An 18,555-nucleotide genomic window follows, 5' to 3' on the forward strand; every position below is an offset into this window, starting at 1 on the left:
TACAACGTGATATTTTGAAATATGTATACATTGTAAAATAATCACTATAATCAGGTTAATTAACATATATGTCACCTTCCTCCTCCTCCTCCTCCTCCTCCTTCTTCTGGAACACTTAAGATCCACTCTCTTAGTAAATTTCAAGTATACAATACACTATTGTTAGCCATAGTTACCATGCTGTACATCAGATCTCCAGAACTATTTATCTAATATAACTGAAGCTTCGTTCCCTTTGGCCAACATCTTCCCAGATCCCCCTTTCCCCAGCTCCTGGCAACCACCTTTCTACTCTCTGCTCCTACCACTTCGACTATTATAGATTCCTCATGTAAGTGAGACCATACACTATTCGTCTTTCTGTGTCTGGCTTATTTCACTTAGCATAATGTCCTCCAGCCTCATCCATGTTGGTGCTCATGGCAGGATTTCCTTCTTTTTTTAATTTTTAAGACTGAATGGTATTCGTTCATATATTTATGCCAGTTTTCTTTACCCATTCATCCACTGATGGACATTTAGCTTGTTTCCATATCTTAGCCATTGTGAATAATGCTGTAACAAGCATGGGAATGCAGATATCTCTTCATTTATGTTGGATAAACAGCCAGAAGTAGAATTCGGGATCATATGGCAGTTCTACTTTTAATATTTTGAGGAATTTCCATGCTGTTTTCCACAGTGACTGCACCAATTTACATTCCCACCAACAGTGCACCGGGGTGTTTTCTTCACATCCTTGCCAACTCTTGTTACCTTTTGTCTTTCTTATGATCTTCATTTCTTTATTCATTCTTTCTCTCCCCCTCTCTCTCACACACACATATGCATAATTTCCAAATTTCATAGGCAGTTTCCAAATTTCCTATTGAATGACGACTTTGGGGAGGACCAGCAGAGAGAGAATCTCTTTGGTAGGTGGGGAGGAGAGGGCGGTGGGAGTCGGAGGCAGTTCTTGTTCTCAGGGCCAACTTTCCCACCCCAATTCAACCTCATTGTCTCCTGCAGCATCCTATTGGCTCTCGCTTGGTCTCCATCCCTTGTGTTCCTCTAAGGCTACAATGGAACATCTCAGGGAAATCTCTGATGAGTCTGTGGTGTATAATGTCCCTCCTGAAAGTGTCTTGATTCTGGTTGGGAGGTTAAACGTTGGAGAGAAAGCCTTGTTTTTACCGTGAGGAGTTGCCAGTGTGCTTAAACTACTCAAGGAGAAAGTCAGGTCATCCAAATAGTGTGCCAGTTCACAGAAGTCCTGGGGAAGATTAGATAACAATCGATCTCATTTTCCACAAGAGCCACATGTCTGTGGGAAGTCCCTGACCTTAGATGGTCAAGCTTAGTTGGAACATTCCAGTTTCAAGATAATTGAAGCAAAGAAAAACTAGATATTTGTCTGAAGGAAGACACTTTCCTACCTATCAGCATTTTCCCCCTGGAGTTTCAACCAGTGATCCTTAGATGCATATTATGTGTCTCATCTCTGTGTTTATGGGAATAAATCTCTGGGTAAATGAATGAATCTCCGAGTAAATGAATACATCTTGACTAAAGCAGTTAAGAGAAGACTGATGGCCCAGAAACAGGATCTCTGAGTTGCCAGCAAGTCTCTGAAGCAGCCTCGTGATGCTCTCCTTTGATAAGGATGCAAATTATGCTTGGTGTGACTTTTCATAAGATGCCTCCCTTTCAAACAGGTATAAAGGTGTTTCCACGTGCTTGAAAAAAAAGAGACAATAAATGCCTCTTTAAATATTTTTTAATGTTTACTTATTTATTTTGAAAGAGAGAGAGCAAGCAGAGGAGGGGCAGAGAGAGAGGGAGAGAGAGAATCCAGAGCAGACTCCACACTGTCAGTGGGGAGCCCGATGTGGGACTCAAACCCATGAACCTGCGAGATTATGACCCAAGCCCAAACCAAGAGTCCGATGCTTAACTGACTGAGCCACCCAGGTGCCCCAATAAATGCCTCTTTTAAAGAAGCTCTGGGCCAGATGCCCACGTTGTTTTACAGTCTTGCCCATGACCAGGAGGTCAGCAAGAGGTTGGACTAACCTCTAAGTTCACCAAGTTAACTAAGTCAAGCAGCAGCGTATTGGAGAGATTTCCTTTTTCATAGTAAATGTGGGTCCGAGTCCAATTCAGACAGTGCCCCTAACATAATATTGGATCATCACTCAATGATGCCAGTAGTTAGAAATTTTATTTAAACCCAAGATGTAGTTAGAAAACGAAAATGTGGATACATTCACAATTTTATTCTCCTGTGCCTACCTGCAGGGTATACTCCTCCCTCAACACAGGTGGGCATCTCCACTGCAGGAAATGAGAAGATACCAGAGGTCCTAGGAACCAACTCTAACCTTCACTTCCTTACCAAATCATTTCCACGTGACAGGTCCTCCTCTGTCTGTGAAGATAAATCCTTGCTAAAATTTTATATACACATGTTTTTCTACAAGATAATGGAAATTGGTCTAGGAGACTAATTATGGTCAGAGCTTTCTGGTGGAAGAACCAGTGTTCCCAGGAGAACGACTGGAAGTGGGGTCCAAGTGGTTCTAGACAAGCCATCATAGATGTTAGGGCCCAGACACAGGGCTCTCCATTCAATGCCACCTCTAAGTGAGAGGCCTTTCTGCAAAGGTCACCAATGCCACTGCCTCCAGACAGAGCATGTCGTGATCTGAACCTTTGTTCTGTGAGCCGATCCAGGCCACAGTGTTCCCGAGGTGGGGATTCAGGGGTATCGGTAACTCCCTTACCTAATTAGAAGGGTCACAGACTCACCAGATGACCTCATAGCACTTAAACTTGATATTCAGCACAGACTTGGGAGTGTGTCCTTATTATAATTTTATGCACAGCTCTCACTGTGACCAGTATAAAATGAGAATTTGTGACAGGGGCTTATTTTAAATGTCCTTGCCAGTCAGTGCAGATTATGGACCATGGGAGATGCAGGGCTGCTATTTTCTTGTGAAATGTAGCTAATAAATATGTAAATCAGACTATCTTTATTCATAACTTGGCAGGGATCAGACACGAGATAACAGCCAAAAAACACTACGTTATCTATAATATTAAGTGATTTAATATCTCAAAACCTCAAACGCTGGGAAAAATGGCATGAAAAAAACATTTTTTCCTGGTCAACATTTTGGTGAGCAATATTTAACATGCTTGTCAATTCTTTCTGTGCACAAGCTTGGAACTTGAAATTATATACATATATATTATTTATATATTAATATATATTTATATAAATATTAATATATTTATATAAAATGTATATATTTTTGTAAAATATATATATATATTCCCCCCCCTCCTAAACTACCTTGTACTTTGAATTGAACTGTACAGGCAGTTCTCTGTCTTTAAAGAATGAAGGCTTCTCCCTTCTGATAATTACCTCTCTGTCAGAAGCTGCTTCTTCAGCTGTGGTCATTCTTCTTGTTTTGTTATTAGGAGCCTTGGAAGTACCAACAGAATCACTCATGCTTTTATTTTCTTCTTGGATTCCATGACCCCACAAGGTGGAGGAAGCCCCTTGAGTCATGCTTCCGCGGCCCCCCATTCATCCCCCCCCTGCCAGCTCCCTGATGGCAGTTTCCCCCAAGGTCTATGCTGCCAGGATTGCTGAGAAATGACCTTCCTGTTAGAAACTAAGGGACACATTTCCTTCAGAGACGTGTTTTTCTCTGGGTCATCCAATTATCCTCACCCAGAAGAGTAATCACAGAGACGCCGAGCACTCTTGGAATTGGAGGAATTTTAGAGGTCACCTGGCCAGGTTAACGCTTTGGATCCCCTGAGGAAAGAGGCTCGGGAAGACGGAATGGGTCCTCAGCTCAGTTCTGGGTTTCCCCCAGTTCTGTGACCTGACCTTGGGTGGGTTACTTCACTTCTGAGCCTTGTTTTTCTAGCCACAAGACTGAGATAATGATGTTCAGCTTGGAGATAAGAGGAGGTTCTCTGGAGGAGAGAGCAGACACAATAAATGGCACACGATGTGTTGAGGAACACATGCGAATTTCCATCGCATAACTTTGGCTCGTGCAGATGAGAAGATTCTTCCACAAATAGTAAACATTCATCTAATGGTTTATGATTTATATGTCTCTTTCACCTGTATTATCTCACTGCATCCTGGGGAGGAGAGCCAGGGAGTATCACCCACATTTACATGTGCGCACGTAGAGTCATGTGGTCTTTCCTTATACAGCTGTGTGCGTCCTCTTAATCCTGTTCCATGTTTTTTCTCCCTTAACATTTATCATTTCCTAACTTACATGGTTACTACATTTACTATTTGTTATCTTTCTATGCCCGCTAGAATCTGAGCTTCATGAGGATGGCCACCTATTCTGCTGACTTCCTGAACTAACCCGAGGGCCCAGAATGGTACCTGAAACCAAGTAGACGCGCGATATTTGATGAACAAGCTGACCAAGCATATGCAATTAATGAGTGACAAAGAAGGGCTCAGACCTAAGACATTGGTCTCTAAATTCCATTCACCCACTAGCAAGGGTGTGGTATTGATTAGTACTAAAGGGTATTTGAGCTGATCCAGATGGAGAGATGACAGGGAGGCAGGGAGCAGAGACAGAAGGAGGAGGAAGGAAAGAGGGAAGGCGAGAGGAAGAACAGGGGAGCCCTTAGGGAAGTGCCACTCAGGGCACGTACAAAGGCTCTCCTCCAATGCACGAGGTAGTCCTGTCACCCCCAGGTCAGCTCTGCACAGTGGCTTTGCAGAGGAAGCCCTGAAATACATGATGGGCAATGAGGTGTCTGTCGTAGGCCCCCTCAGCCATGAGGCACCACCTCCTCCAGGCATTTCAGCTCATGGTATCCCCTCTCAGAATGTCACCGTAAGACCAGACATCTCCTACTCAGTTCTAGACGTGACCCCCAGGGGCAAGAGGGGAAACACATTTTTTAACTGTGCAAGAGCAGGATCTCATCACTTTGTGATGGCCCCAGAGGTGGATGTCATCATCAGCCAAGACAGATAACAAAGCAGTCATCTGTGGGACATTTTAGTATCTCTCTGAGTAGTGCTTAGAAGAAAAGACATGGGGTGGTCTGGCCAGCAAAGGAGCTGAGTCATTTCCCAGAAGCTACCCCACATTTTCAGGGGAAAGTAAAATAGGGATTTAAACCATTTTGAGGCTACATGGACAGCGTTCTGGAAAGGAAAGTTCATGTACCCCAAACCTAACCTCGAAAGTCTGTTCCCAGAAACCTTTATTTTACTAGTTATGGAGATTTCTTGTGTCTAAACAACCAAGGGAATATTTCTTATCTTCCTTGAATCAGGAGACAGAGGAGCAGAAGGCCTGCCCACTCCACCAGAATGTGGTGCCCGAGAGGAGCCTTCATTGTCCCCTGTACCCTCCTCTCTGAAAATGTGTTTACACACTGTAGGCCTCCGTGGGCCGTTTTCTTCCTTGCTTGGCTGATTCCTGTTATTCAAGGTCCTTAACGTTTGAAAAAAAGTCACCACAAACACACAAATAGCAAATCCTGAACCGTTGTTTCTAGAAGTTCAGGGTTAGTTTCCTGCAATTCTCTGGTCACATTTTCATCAACCCACCCATATGTAAGCTGGTTTTAGATGTGTTTCTGTGTAAAGACATCTTGTTTAGTAGATGTTGTTGATTCATTAACATTGAGCTCATGGCCAACAGCACCAGAACTCATGCCCCAACAAAGCTTAGCCAATGTGCCTACTTTCTCCATCAGGCACGTCATGGCCTCCTTGTACTGAGGAGCACTAGACAGCACTTTAGCACTATGCCTGCGGGCTGTTTTGAAAAGCAACATCACCAACAAAAAGCACAGAAATGTGAAAAACGTGCACCAAGTAGACTGTGAAAAGGGCACTTGTTTACAGAATGAGAGCTGAAACAAGAAGGCAGAGGCACCTTATTTGAACTCAGCTGGGAATGCGTACATCACAACTCAAATTTTTCATCACTCTGTGCAGGTCTACAAATGACCACTGAAGTGCCATGAGTATTGACTTTTGAGTTACAAATAAATTTTAGCAAGGAGGTAATTTCACAAATATGGAATCTGTGAACAGTGAAGACCCAACTGTATTCACAGGAAGTGGGTGGCTGGGTTGTAAGTTTTCTGGGAAGAGAGACTTAGCTCTATATGTCCTTGACTTTCTGGCTAGGCCAGCAGTTCATCAACCCCTACCCTGTAGACACCAAGCAGAATAGTCTTGGTGAAACCACTGTAGGCTCAGCAATGCTCTGTACTGTGATATCACAATTGAGTGATCCCATATTCGTTCCATATTTGGTCCTAGAAGCCAGGGTATGGTGGTGGGGGGTGAAAGCCCAAGTCAAGTGGAGACCACCACCACCACCAGTCATCACCATCAACAACAAGCAAACAGTAAGCATTCACCATGAGCTAAAGCTGTTCTAATCACTCTGCATGGCAAGCCTTTGCAACAACCCAGTGAGACAGGTTCTGTTAGTATCCTTATGTACTCAAAGAAGAAACTAAGTCTTTGTAAGGTCAAGTGCTGGGCTAGTTTCAGTAAGGCAGTGTTTACCCCTCATGTAAACAATAAATGAGTTTCTCTTAAAAACTACATCATGAAGGTCAACTCTAGATTTGAATGTACTTAGTGGCACTGAATTGTACACTTGAAACATTAAGTTTTGTGTTGTATATATTTTACCACAATCAACACACATGATGAATAAAATCATCAACATTTCTTCAAACCCATCATGTGGTTTGGAGCCTCTGTGCCTTTGCTATGCTATTCCTTTTGTCTGAATGCCCTTTCTTGCATTGTCTGCCTACTCACCCTTCAAAATATGCCACCAATGGGGTCATTTCCTTTGTGAATCCTTTTCCTTCCTGCGTTCCTCACCCCCTCCATTCATGGAATTAATCACTCACTCTTTGGAAGCAGTTCTGAAGCTCTTACATATTTATTATTTCTTTTTAAAAATTTTTCGAATGTTGATTTATTTGAGAGAAAGAGAGAGTGCAAAGGAGGGGAAGAGAGAGAGGGAGACACAGAATCTGAATTAAGCTCCAGGCTCTGAGTTGTCATCACAGAGCCCAACACAGGGCTTGAACCCACAAAACATGAGATCATGACCTGAGCCAAAGTTGGATGCTTAACCAACTGAGCCACCCAGACACCTCTACATAGTTATTATTATTACACGTGAGACAGATCATTGCAGATATTTACCTAGGCATCTTTTGTTTCTGTTCTTGTCTGTGCCCCTAGTGCCTGTGTGTCTTTGACACACAGCAAGTGATCCACAGATGTATGTTGGACACAGGACCTATTTATAATACTGCACAAGGGACCATATCTAGAACAAGGCCTAAGATATCAAATGAAGGGAGAAATTGCCACCCTGAGCTTGGCTCCATGTTCCTCTGTAGCCAGGACATTTGTTTGAAAGTGGAAATTGCTTTTTATTACCAGGGTGGCCTGTCTTCTGTGATGTCAATCTAAAAACCATCTTGGAATGTCATCCATGAAATTATCTCAACTTTTCTGTAGCAAAACTGCTATCATATGACATTTTCGTTTTGCTCTGAGCTTTCCCATGCATCTCTTTATGCCAATGTAACATGGGCGGGTGGCTGTCTGAGGTGGTGATGTCTGACATATTGGGGTCCTGGGCTCCCATTCCCCTACCCCCACTTTCCAGCTCTTTTAAAAAAATGTTTCTTAACGTTTATTTATTATTGACAGACAGAGACACAGCATGAGCATGGGAGGTAAAGAGAGTGGGGAGACACAAAATCTGAAGCAAGCTTCAGGCTCTGAGCTGTCAGCACCGAGCCTGACATGGGGCTCAAACTCCACAAACCGCGAGATCATGACCTGAGCCAAAGTTGGATGCTTAACCAACTGAGCCACCTAGGTGCCCCATACAGATCTTGATTATGGGCAGAAACTTAACAGTTCAGGCTCACAGTTTTCCTCTCTGCAACACAGGGATTAATACTCTTTTCTTTGCCTTATCAGAATCATCCTGAGTACCAATGAGATAGTATGTGTGAAATGTCTTTGAAATTTTGACATTTTGAAGGCAGAAGGTGCTTCTGTAATCAGGTCTATCAGTGTCACACTTAGCTTCCCTTTTCACAAATATGTCTCTTTTCAAGATCTAAGGGTGTTCTACTATTCCAGGACCCCAAGACCTAGCAGAGAGGGCATAGTGTGGTATGCTGCATGCTAACAGTAGACATCATTGCTCAACCACAGCACAGTTGCCTGGGCTTTGGATGCTTCTGAAAGATGAGGGAGCATAAGGCAGTCTGAAGGCAAAGTACAAGCTAGTATACAAACCCCCCCACCCCAGGTGGGATCTGTGTGATATTCCTCAGGCACTCCCTGCTGCCCAGAAACAAAAGAAAGGAGAGAAAACAAATGGTTAACCGATAGAGACCACAGTCATAAAGGACAGGACTCTCCATCAGTTTACAAATATATTAGTAAATTACGAGAAAAAGGCAATCTTATCAATAGTTTAATCTCCAGAAACCTATAGACTTAGTTTCCTGGATCCCCGACATCATCTTCCCCTCCATAGTGATGTGGGGGAACAAAGGTAAGAAGAAAATGGCAGGTAAAATTAAGTTGCCTTATAACCTGCAGCCCTTTGACAAATAGTTGAGGCTGGCAGAGTATAACATTTCTCTAGGAACTCCCTATTGTCTTTCCGTTAATAATTTGCTAGAGGGAAAAACAACCTTAGCTTGACAATAGCTGGGCCTCCAGTATCCTGGGAGCCTTCTTTAGCAGATGAAAATCTCTTTGGAAACTTCCCTTTTGCCTTTACCTCCCCAGCAACATAGTATGTAACAAGCCATTCTTCACAACCCCAGTGCAGCTCTTTCTGCCCATGGGTCCTGTCCCTGTGCTTTGATAAAATCACCTTTTTGCACCAAAGATGTCTTCAAGAATTCTTTCTTGTCTGTCAGCTCTGAACCCCAACGTCACCCCAAAACCTCATCATGAATACACTATTCTGTGTGGGGCACGGCATTTCAAATTCTCTGCTGTAAAGAGCCAGATTTTTCTCTTTAATTCCCAACAGATAGCAGACTGGAATGCAGTCCTACCGCTCATGACTGGTACCCAGCTCATGGGCATGAGACTCAGCATGTGGGTTTGATAACAACCCCTCCCCCCCGCCCACTTCCTGCTCAGGGAAACAAGTCCACTGATCACACACTGATATGTTGTGGCAACATTGAGTTGCCATATGAGCACCTGAATGCTTGTTTTCTACTTCTGCATTTAAACTGTACTTTGAAGGCACCTCCCTAGGCGGCAGGTCTCATTTAACGTTGATTAGCTGGTGAGATGAGCTCCCTTTGCCACTCCTGACCCCGACTCTTCTATCGAATGTGACAGACACCACCAACCTCGCAGGCTTCTTAAGAGAACCGAATGAGATGTGTGAGAAAGCTGTTTGTAAACTCTGCCATGTTATCCAAGCGTTAGGTTATTACTGTGATCCCCATATCCATCGCTTAGTCTTTGAAAATTATATAACAATACCTGTAAAAGCTTTGCCCAGCAAATGCAGCGTGTTTTCTCATTATTGTGGTCTTCTTTTTGTTTTCCTAGACCGATAGGTTCATAGTTTTGTTGTTGTTTCATTCTTATTTGCCAGCATTTCGGCCCTATTGTGGGAGAAGGTTAAAACGCCACTCAGTCTGTCTGAGGCTTTCAGCAGGGCCTCAAAGCCTTAGAGCAGCACAGTAGGTGCCAAGTACCCCCACCCTCTTAGCAGTGCTTGCTGAGAGATTGGAAAACCAGTTGTGCAAGCCACAGCCCTTCACCCACCTCCAGGCTCAAGGGTGGAGGGAGGGGCTGGTGCAGGAGGGTGCCTTTGACAGAGTTGTCAGGGTGCTGTGCTCCACCCTCTGTCCCCTGGGCGGGGGGGTAGAGAGGGCTTCTAGTTACCCTAGTCAAGTGGGAAGGCTGTGATCCACCCCCCCCCCCCCCCCCCCATCAGAGAACCCAGCGTGAGCCCCCTGGCATCTGGGGCCCACAGAAAGGTGTGTTAGCATCGTCGAGAGATTCCAAAGAGGAGCAGCCATGACTGATGCTGGATTTGTCTGATTATAAAGAGCAAAGTTGGTGAGTGTGCTCTAGGGACCAGATGGGGACTTGGTGAAGGGACCAAAGAAGACATTCTGGGGGAACAGTGTGATCCTATGGGAAGGGTGAGCCAGCAGATGTCCAGAGCTTGAGGAGAGAGGTCTGGCCTGTACTGAGAAACGGAGAAAGCTGTTCTCAGTGGTATGGTGTGTGTGTGCGTGTGTGTGTGTGTGTGTGTGTGTGTGTTATATGTCTAGTATTTATGGTATGTGTGAGCGGTGTGTATGTGTTGGTGTGTGTGCGTGGTGTGCACATGTGTGACGTGTGGTGAATCTGCAAGGACCCCGCGACAGTGCCTATGAGGGCAAAGCCCAGCAAATGTGTACCTTACACCTTCCATCTGGAAGGACCAGCCCACATGACAACTTGTCAGTGGGGAGGATGCTTCCCTCTTCCCCTAATCTGCTTGCCCTCCTGGCCCTGCGTGGAAAGGCAGAGACCAGGTGTCCAGCCTGAAACAAGATGGCGCTGGGTAAGGAATTTACAGTGTCTTCGGTATTGTACTTTACTCCAGCGAAATTAGGCAATGAGGCCATTGGACCCCACATTCTGATACCGAAACCAAGGGAGTGTTTGTTTATTATAAAAAAAAAATTTAAAAACAGAAAATCTTACTGAGATTTCATCCAGGAACGAGTGGAAGAAAAAGTTGGGTCTGAAGGAGCAGAAGGAGAAAGACTTACATTGACCTTTTCACCCTCTATCAAGTTAAGCTCATTCAATAAACAGGGTTCATTTTCTGTTATTTTAGCTCCTCTTCCCAACGTTTGCAGCCACAGGGAGTATCATGAGTGGAAGACGTATAATGTCAGCTGCAGAGCCAGAAAACTAGTAAAGCCCGACATGAAAGACGGTCTTCTACACTTGTCATGTGTTAAGAGAATGCCTTTGCGGAGACTGATCAACTCTGACGACCAAGGTAGTTCGGGTTGTTCTCCCTCAGAGGTAACCCCCTTGGCTTTAATAACAAACATGCGCAGCCACAGCACTGTCTCCTCCATCACATTGACCATCACCTCCACCTCTACCATCACCTCCATTTCCTCCACCACCACCTCCACCATCACCTCCACCTCCGCCATAACCATCTTTCTCCACCATCACTTCCATCGCCTCCACCACCACCTCCACCTCCACTACCACCACCTCCATCTCCTCTACCTCCACCATCACCCCACTTCCACTACCATCGCCTACACCTCTATCACCTTCACTCCGACCCCATCGCCATCTTTCCCCACCACCGTCTCCATCACCTTTACCACACCTCCACCACCACCATCACCTCCATCTCCACCATCGCTTCCACCACCATCACCATCACCTCCACCTTTCCCCACCATCACCTCCACCACCTCTGTCAGCACCTCCACATCCGCTTCCATCAGCTCCACCTCCTCCGCCACCACGTCTATCACCCCCCCCCGTCAGCTCTACCATCACCCTCACCACCACTGCCTCCAGCATTGCCACTAGCACCACCATCACCATCTCGATCATCACCACAATTACCGCCATCACTACTGCTGCCACTGCTGCCACCACCTCCACCACCACTCTCACCCCTGCTGCCACCACTATGATCTCAATTACCACCGGAATCACTATCGCCACCACCGCCATTTCTGCCATGGTCGCTGGCACCATCACTCGTGCCACTATTTATGACGTATTAGGATGCACCAAACAGTGCTAAATACTTCATGTGCAGCATCTTACTTAACCCTCACAGCTGTCTTTGTAAAGACTACTATTATCTTTGCTTTAAAAAGGAAGAAACAGAGGCTTAGAGAGGTCAAGTAACTTGTCCAAGGTGATAGAGCTTGATTCGAATTCGACTTTTGCTTGAGAAAAAAAAAATCATAGAAATTCTGTTCTTGGAAGAATCTTCATTTCAGGAGCATCTTTCATGAAGTTTCTAAAACTAAGACATTCCCCCTTCTCTTGGTTTATCCCATATAAAGATACTCTTGAGAGAGCTTTACTTAGCAGAGAAAATACACATCAAACACCAAATACATTTCAAGGCTAAAAATCTCTCCAAATCCTAATCTCAAAATGCTTAAGGATGTTTTCAAGCACTTGTTGACAGTGAAAAGAGCATCCAATCGAGGGGGAGTGAGAGGTGAAACTATGCTTTTCGGGGGAGGGAGGGGGCTCTGTGGCTCCTGGTGGTTGCTCTATTATTAATTTCCTGAACCATTTATTTGTTCCCTAATGACAGTGGTTTTGCACTTCTTGGCTAAATCACTACATCAATGAGGTAAGTGTTTTTGGAAACCCTTATGATTATTTAATGGGGAAGAAAATTATCCCCAGTCTCAGTGCCATCTTCAAGCCTCCTTTCTGGTCTCTTGCTCTCTGATTACTTCCTCTTCTGTACCAACATCATCCTCTCCAATCCCCAGACATACCCCGAAGGTTGTTTAGCTTTCTTTTTCCTACCTCCATGTGCTCTTGATTAATATTTAAGGAGTCACCCCACCCAGCAGCAAGAGAAACTGAAATTTAAGTTGGTTTTATTTTGTTCTTTTCTAACTGGCATCTGTATTCTCTTGCCTAGTCTGCCATGTGAACAAGGCATGCCTATAGTGAGGGATAATGATAATAACATTATCAGCTAGGTTTAGAGGTATAATTTGTATATGCAGAGTTTGATGACCTTGTCTGGAAGACAGAGGTATTAGAAAGCATAACTTTGCATCAGAAGCAACAGGGGCTGAAGGGTGAGCTCCAGGATGGAATATTGATTGTCAATGGATGCCCGTTGTGCACCGGCTATTCGATTCCACCCTTGAGTACTGCACTGTCAAAAAGCAAGCACATATAAAACACTTCTGCTGCATATGAAGCGTGATGCTTTATCTAGAGGGAAAGCACTTGTATAATTACCTAAGAGCTGGAATAACCAATTTTACTTAAAACAATGACGGATAAGCTCTGGTTGTTCAGACTTGGGTATTTGGAAAATAGTTTTCTAAAAACATATGAAGTGAACACATCACATCAAATAGAACAACTGAATTTTTCTTGCCAATGATGAAATTCAAAGTTTCCGGTGAAAATTAGACCTTCAGATTTTGTATTTGCCATTGTGAGCTTGACAGCTTTCTGATAATGACTTTTTTAGTATATGTGCTGCCGAAGCGAGCACAGATAATGACTTTTTTGATGAAATTGACAGTGATATTAATATACATAATTTTTTGCATGTTGTATAATGAACTAGGACAGAGGATCAGCATAACTCAGTGAACTGATATTTTCCAAATGATCATGGCACCATGTTACAAAGACGTGTATGAGTTGAAGGACAAAGAACAAAGGACAAAGGACAAAGGACAAAATAAACTGATAGATTTTAATGTAATAGTATGTGAAAAAAAGTTAATCCATAATGTTTCAGATTCTACATGGCAGCTAATATTTAAGAAATTGCCACTTGTTGAGTGTTGGTGTAGTAGTAAAGGAGAATATCCATAATTATTGGAAAAGGCTATTAAAATCTCTCCCAACTACACAGCTGGGTGGTGCCAGATCTTCTTCACAGACTTCAAACAAACCAACATATTGTGGCAGATTGCAGGTATCAGAATTCTGCTAATTGTCCTCTTTAAGCTAGACCTTAAAGAGATTTTTTTTAAGTTTATTTATTTTGAGAGAGAGGAAGCACAAGTGGGGGAGGGGCAGAGAAAGAGGGAGAAAGAGAATCCCAAGCAGGTTCCACGCTTAGTGCAGAGTGCTATGCAGGGCTTGATCTCAGTACCGTGAGATCACGACCTGAACTGATATTAACAGTTGAATGATTACCTGACTGAGCCACCCAGGCACCCCTAAAGAGATTTTTTTAATTGCAAAATAATGTCATTCTTCTAACTAAATACTTGTTTGGGCTTTAGAAATATAACATTTTTCATAAAAATGTGGTATTTTTATTAACATGTAATGAGTTTATTATTTTATTAAAAAACTTTTTTAATGTTTATTTATTTTTGAGAGAGACAGAGTGCAAGTTGGGGAGGGGCAGTGAGAGAAGGAGACAGAATCTGAAGCAGGGTCCAGGCTCTGAGCTGTCAGCACAGAGGGGGGCTGTTCGGGGGGCTCGAACTCACAAATCACGAGATCATGACCTGAGCTGAAGCCAGATGCTCAACCAATTGAGCCACCCAGGTGCCTCAGTTTGTTATTTTAATAAATCATTAAGTTGACATTTTAAAAAGTTTTTCAGCTTTAATCCTCAGTTTATAAATACACATATGTATGTATGTATGTGTAGGTATATATATATATATATATATATATATATATAATATATATGTGAATATGTGTGTGTGCATATCAGATGAACGATAGCTTTTTGAGGTCCTAAATAAGTTTTAATAATGAAAGGATCCTACAGCCAAAAATTTATGTTATATCTCATAAGGTCATGATAAAAGAAACTACTATATATTTGTCTCCCTTTTTATTTATTTATTTAGATATGTATAAAAACATTGAAGATTTATCATGGGCCAAGTGCTATATTAAATCACATATGAGGAGATACAAAGAGAAATCCGACAACATCCTTGTGTCAAGGGAGTTACTGTTTGGTAGGATAAATAAACAAATATTAAATGACACAAAGAATTAATTTATTCTTTCAGCAAATATTTCTAAAATGTGCAAGATCCTGTGCTGAGAGTAGGGGTGGTGATGGTGAGTCTGATAGTCATATTCTGGAGCTTAGACTCTAATCTGAATTAGTCAATTAATGAATTCATTGGACAACATGTTGGGAGTTCTAGAAGAGTTGATTAGGGAAGTAGTTAATCAGTTATTAGCTGATGATCAGTTAAGCAGGGACGATGTCACAGATGTTGCACTGAGATCCCCAGGAAGAATAGGAATTATCCTGGAAGAGGGGAAGAGGCAAGGAGAAGAAGAGTGTTTCAAATAGAACAGACAGCACGTGAAACAGAACTGAGCAGGAAGACACTTTCTTTCTTCCTTGAGGCACTTATGATGAACAGATGGTCTTGATTCATTCTCTACAAATATCAGCCAAAGAGATCCTTAATGTTTTACTGCCTTGGGCAAACATCTTGAGTCTTGTATAGAGCTTCAATGCCTTACTCTCTTGGGCAAATACTGTAAACCCGTATTGATCCTAAAGGCTTTACTGGACAAATACTTTCTTTAAATACATGTTCTCAGACCCCCTATACAAATAGCCTTTTGCTATTTGATGGCTTATGTCAGGGTTCACCTTTGCCTCCCTGGTAAGCATTACTATGTTTCTTCTTCCTTACCTGAGCATCACAAGGTCCTCTCCTTAACTGAATATAGGGCAAGTCTTAGAGGGACTCTCTGTTGTGTCCAGAACAGAAAGAAAGCTTGTCACTTTTATGTGTTAAGAAACTGGGCTGAGGATGTCCCTGACCCTTGGCAGGTAAGATGTCTCCTTCTTCCTTCCTGCAATGCAGTTTTTATAAAAGGTGAAGGAAGCCTCATTTTCAAATTCTCTGGGTTTTTTCCCCTCCGTAATACCAGACTGCAGAAATCCAGGGGAAGGATAGAACTGGAAGAGGATGATGAAAAAGGAGGCGGCCATATTGTTTGGAGTCCTGTAGATTTTGACAGACATTTTATATTTCATTTTAAAAGAAAGAGGGAAGGATTGAAGGAAGGATTTAAAGTTTGGAGTAATACATGGCCAGATTTACGTTTTCAAAATGATAAATTTGACGGGAGGAAGGCAAGAGTAGATGCAGAAGAACCTCTGGAACGTGTGGCAGTGCTCCGATGGAAAGATGACAGCTTCACCCAGTGGAGTGGCCATAAAGATGAAGCAAAGCAGATAGATTTGAGAGACATTTTGTAAGAAGAAGCCGTAGGCCTGATTAACATATTGGGTATATGCGGTATGATAGAGAGGAAGAGGGCAAGCCAGGTGCCTGGCTTCTGTAATGGTGGATGTGGCGATGACATTCACTGACACGGGAAACTGGAAGGGAGCTGGGCATAGAGCGGGGGCCCTGAGTTCTGATTTGCAAACACTGACTTCAAGTTGCCAGTGACCGATCGTGGTAGACATGCTAAATGAACACCTGTATGCATAGATTTAGAGTTCAGAAGAAAGTTCTGGAATGTGGATATACATTTGGCAGTGATCTGTGTACAGATTATAACAGAAGCAATGGGAGTAGACAAGCTTGCTTAGGAAGAGCACTCAGACTGGGAAAGGCAAGGGCTGGTAGAGCATTTAGAGTTAAGTCCCGAATGTAGGGGGAGCTGAAGTAGTTCATCTCTGGAGTCCAAACCGCCACATTATTGCTCTCAAATGGGAAAGGCTTCTTAAAGAAAAAATACTTCTTTTTAAAAGAGAAAAGCAATATATGACCACTGTAGGAATTTAGGAGAAGGAAAAAGCACAAGGGTCAATCATCATTGTATAGCTCAGAGATCATTAGTAATAAACATTTCATGTGCTTCTTTCTGGCCACTTAAAATATATTGTATATCATATGGTTTTTATATCAAAGAGATTATAGAACATAGATAGTCTAATATCTTCATTTGCTTCCCATGGCATTACAAATGGTTTGAAAACTTCATTTGAATGTGTGTCTATTGTCCCATCATGTGAAAAATGAATACTTTGAAAATTTTACGCTGGTAGCACGATCCAGAAGTAGAAATTTGTCCTCTCTCTGGCTATCAGAGTATGGACTGGATTTGGGTTTTATTTGGAAGGAGGGCCCATTCTGAGAAGCACTTGTGCATGGGACTTCTTGAGACTTTCCTGGAGTTATATGAGTTCAGCACTTGTTTTCCTCTTTAAAATTGAAGTTGTCCCTTCCATTTTATTTTCAAGTGTATTAGGGATCTGGAGGTTTGAACATAATATTGAGTTCCAGACACATTATAACAACCACACAAGAATAAATAAAAGGCTACCTAAATTACATACAAAATAAGCCATCATCTGCCCTTTTCGGTTTTCTATGAGAAAATTCCTGTTACAAAGGTGCCAGAAGACCAACATACATTTGCCACATCGTCCAGAGGTAGATGGAGTCATGCGGAACGTTCTGTACATTGCAAATGCCTCCTGCATCTGCATTCACACATAGTTTAGAGTGTTGAGAATTGGAAAGGCTTTATCATGAATAAATGGGGGAGGGGAATCCAAAGTAACAAAACAACAGCACTGAATTGGGAGTGTGTAGGAAAGAAGGGAAAGCCAGCATTATTTCCAGGGACACCTGTAAAATTGGGCATCCACTCCTCCTGGGTTAGTGATAGAATGGGAGGAACAAATGCCCTAATAGCCTCACTGGTCTTTTAGAACCTTGCAAGTTGCTGCCCCAAGAGAATGGAGAACGAAACTGTTCCTTTTCTTTTGTAGCTCAGTACAGGATGTTATTAGTGACTAAATTTGGTTCCTCACCATTGTGACCAAACAGGCGACCCCATTCCAGGTCTGCACCTCGATGAGTCACCAAACACCCTGAGCCTCAGGCTCCTAACCCCAACCATGGCATGAGACAATATGTATTAAGGCACATCGTAAACTGCAAAGTACTATAGGAATTACAGTGATAACTTTTTGTAGCAATTTTGCAGGTGTGATAACAGAATTTTACAGATAAATGTACTTGCAAATATGATTCATTTCTGCCAACTCTAAGGTAGGTCACAATGATAAGGAGGGATTCTTTATCCCTCGTCACCATTTTCTGCCCCTGAATTGCATTTGATCTTTGGTACAGTAATTTCCACTTGCCCTTGAAGTCAATGAAATGGCCACTTCATGTACTGTGACTCTCGTAGGCTGGACTTTCTTTGAGGTTTAATTATTGATGACAAGGGCAGAGACCCTGGAGAACTCTGGTCAGTAATTTCTGGGGAGAGTTAAGGATGAAATGTTGACTCAGGCCTACATTTTCCCCTCACAGGCTGTGACCCCAGTCTTTCATCACTGGGGCTGAGTCAGCGATGGTGATGGACAGGATTTAATCTGGACCAAGTGCTTTTCACACACATGTGGATACTTGTGGAGCTCAGTCTAGTATTTTACATGACGGTGACTTCCTTATTTGGTTTTCTTTTGCTCAAGGTCAGGTGTGACATAATCTCCACTTTACTGAGGGAGTGCTTCAATATCTCTCAGTGAGAAAACCTAGGAGCCTCCAACAAATGTGTAATCCAATGATATACCGGACTGATGCAAGAATACAGCAGCTAGTGACTTGGGACCTCTGGCCATATTTCTTTGTTAACATGTACTTTTGTTTTCCTTTTTCTTTTTCTGCCAACAATGAATATTGTATGGCCATTTCTATGATAGAAAGTACTCATCCTCTACCCTCCTCCACTACCAAAGATATCTAGGTTTT

This window comes from Panthera uncia (assembly GCF_023721935.1).
Source record: "Panthera uncia isolate 11264 chromosome B3 unlocalized genomic scaffold, Puncia_PCG_1.0 HiC_scaffold_1, whole genome shotgun sequence".
Lineage (NCBI taxonomy): Eukaryota > Metazoa > Chordata > Mammalia > Carnivora > Felidae > Panthera > Panthera uncia.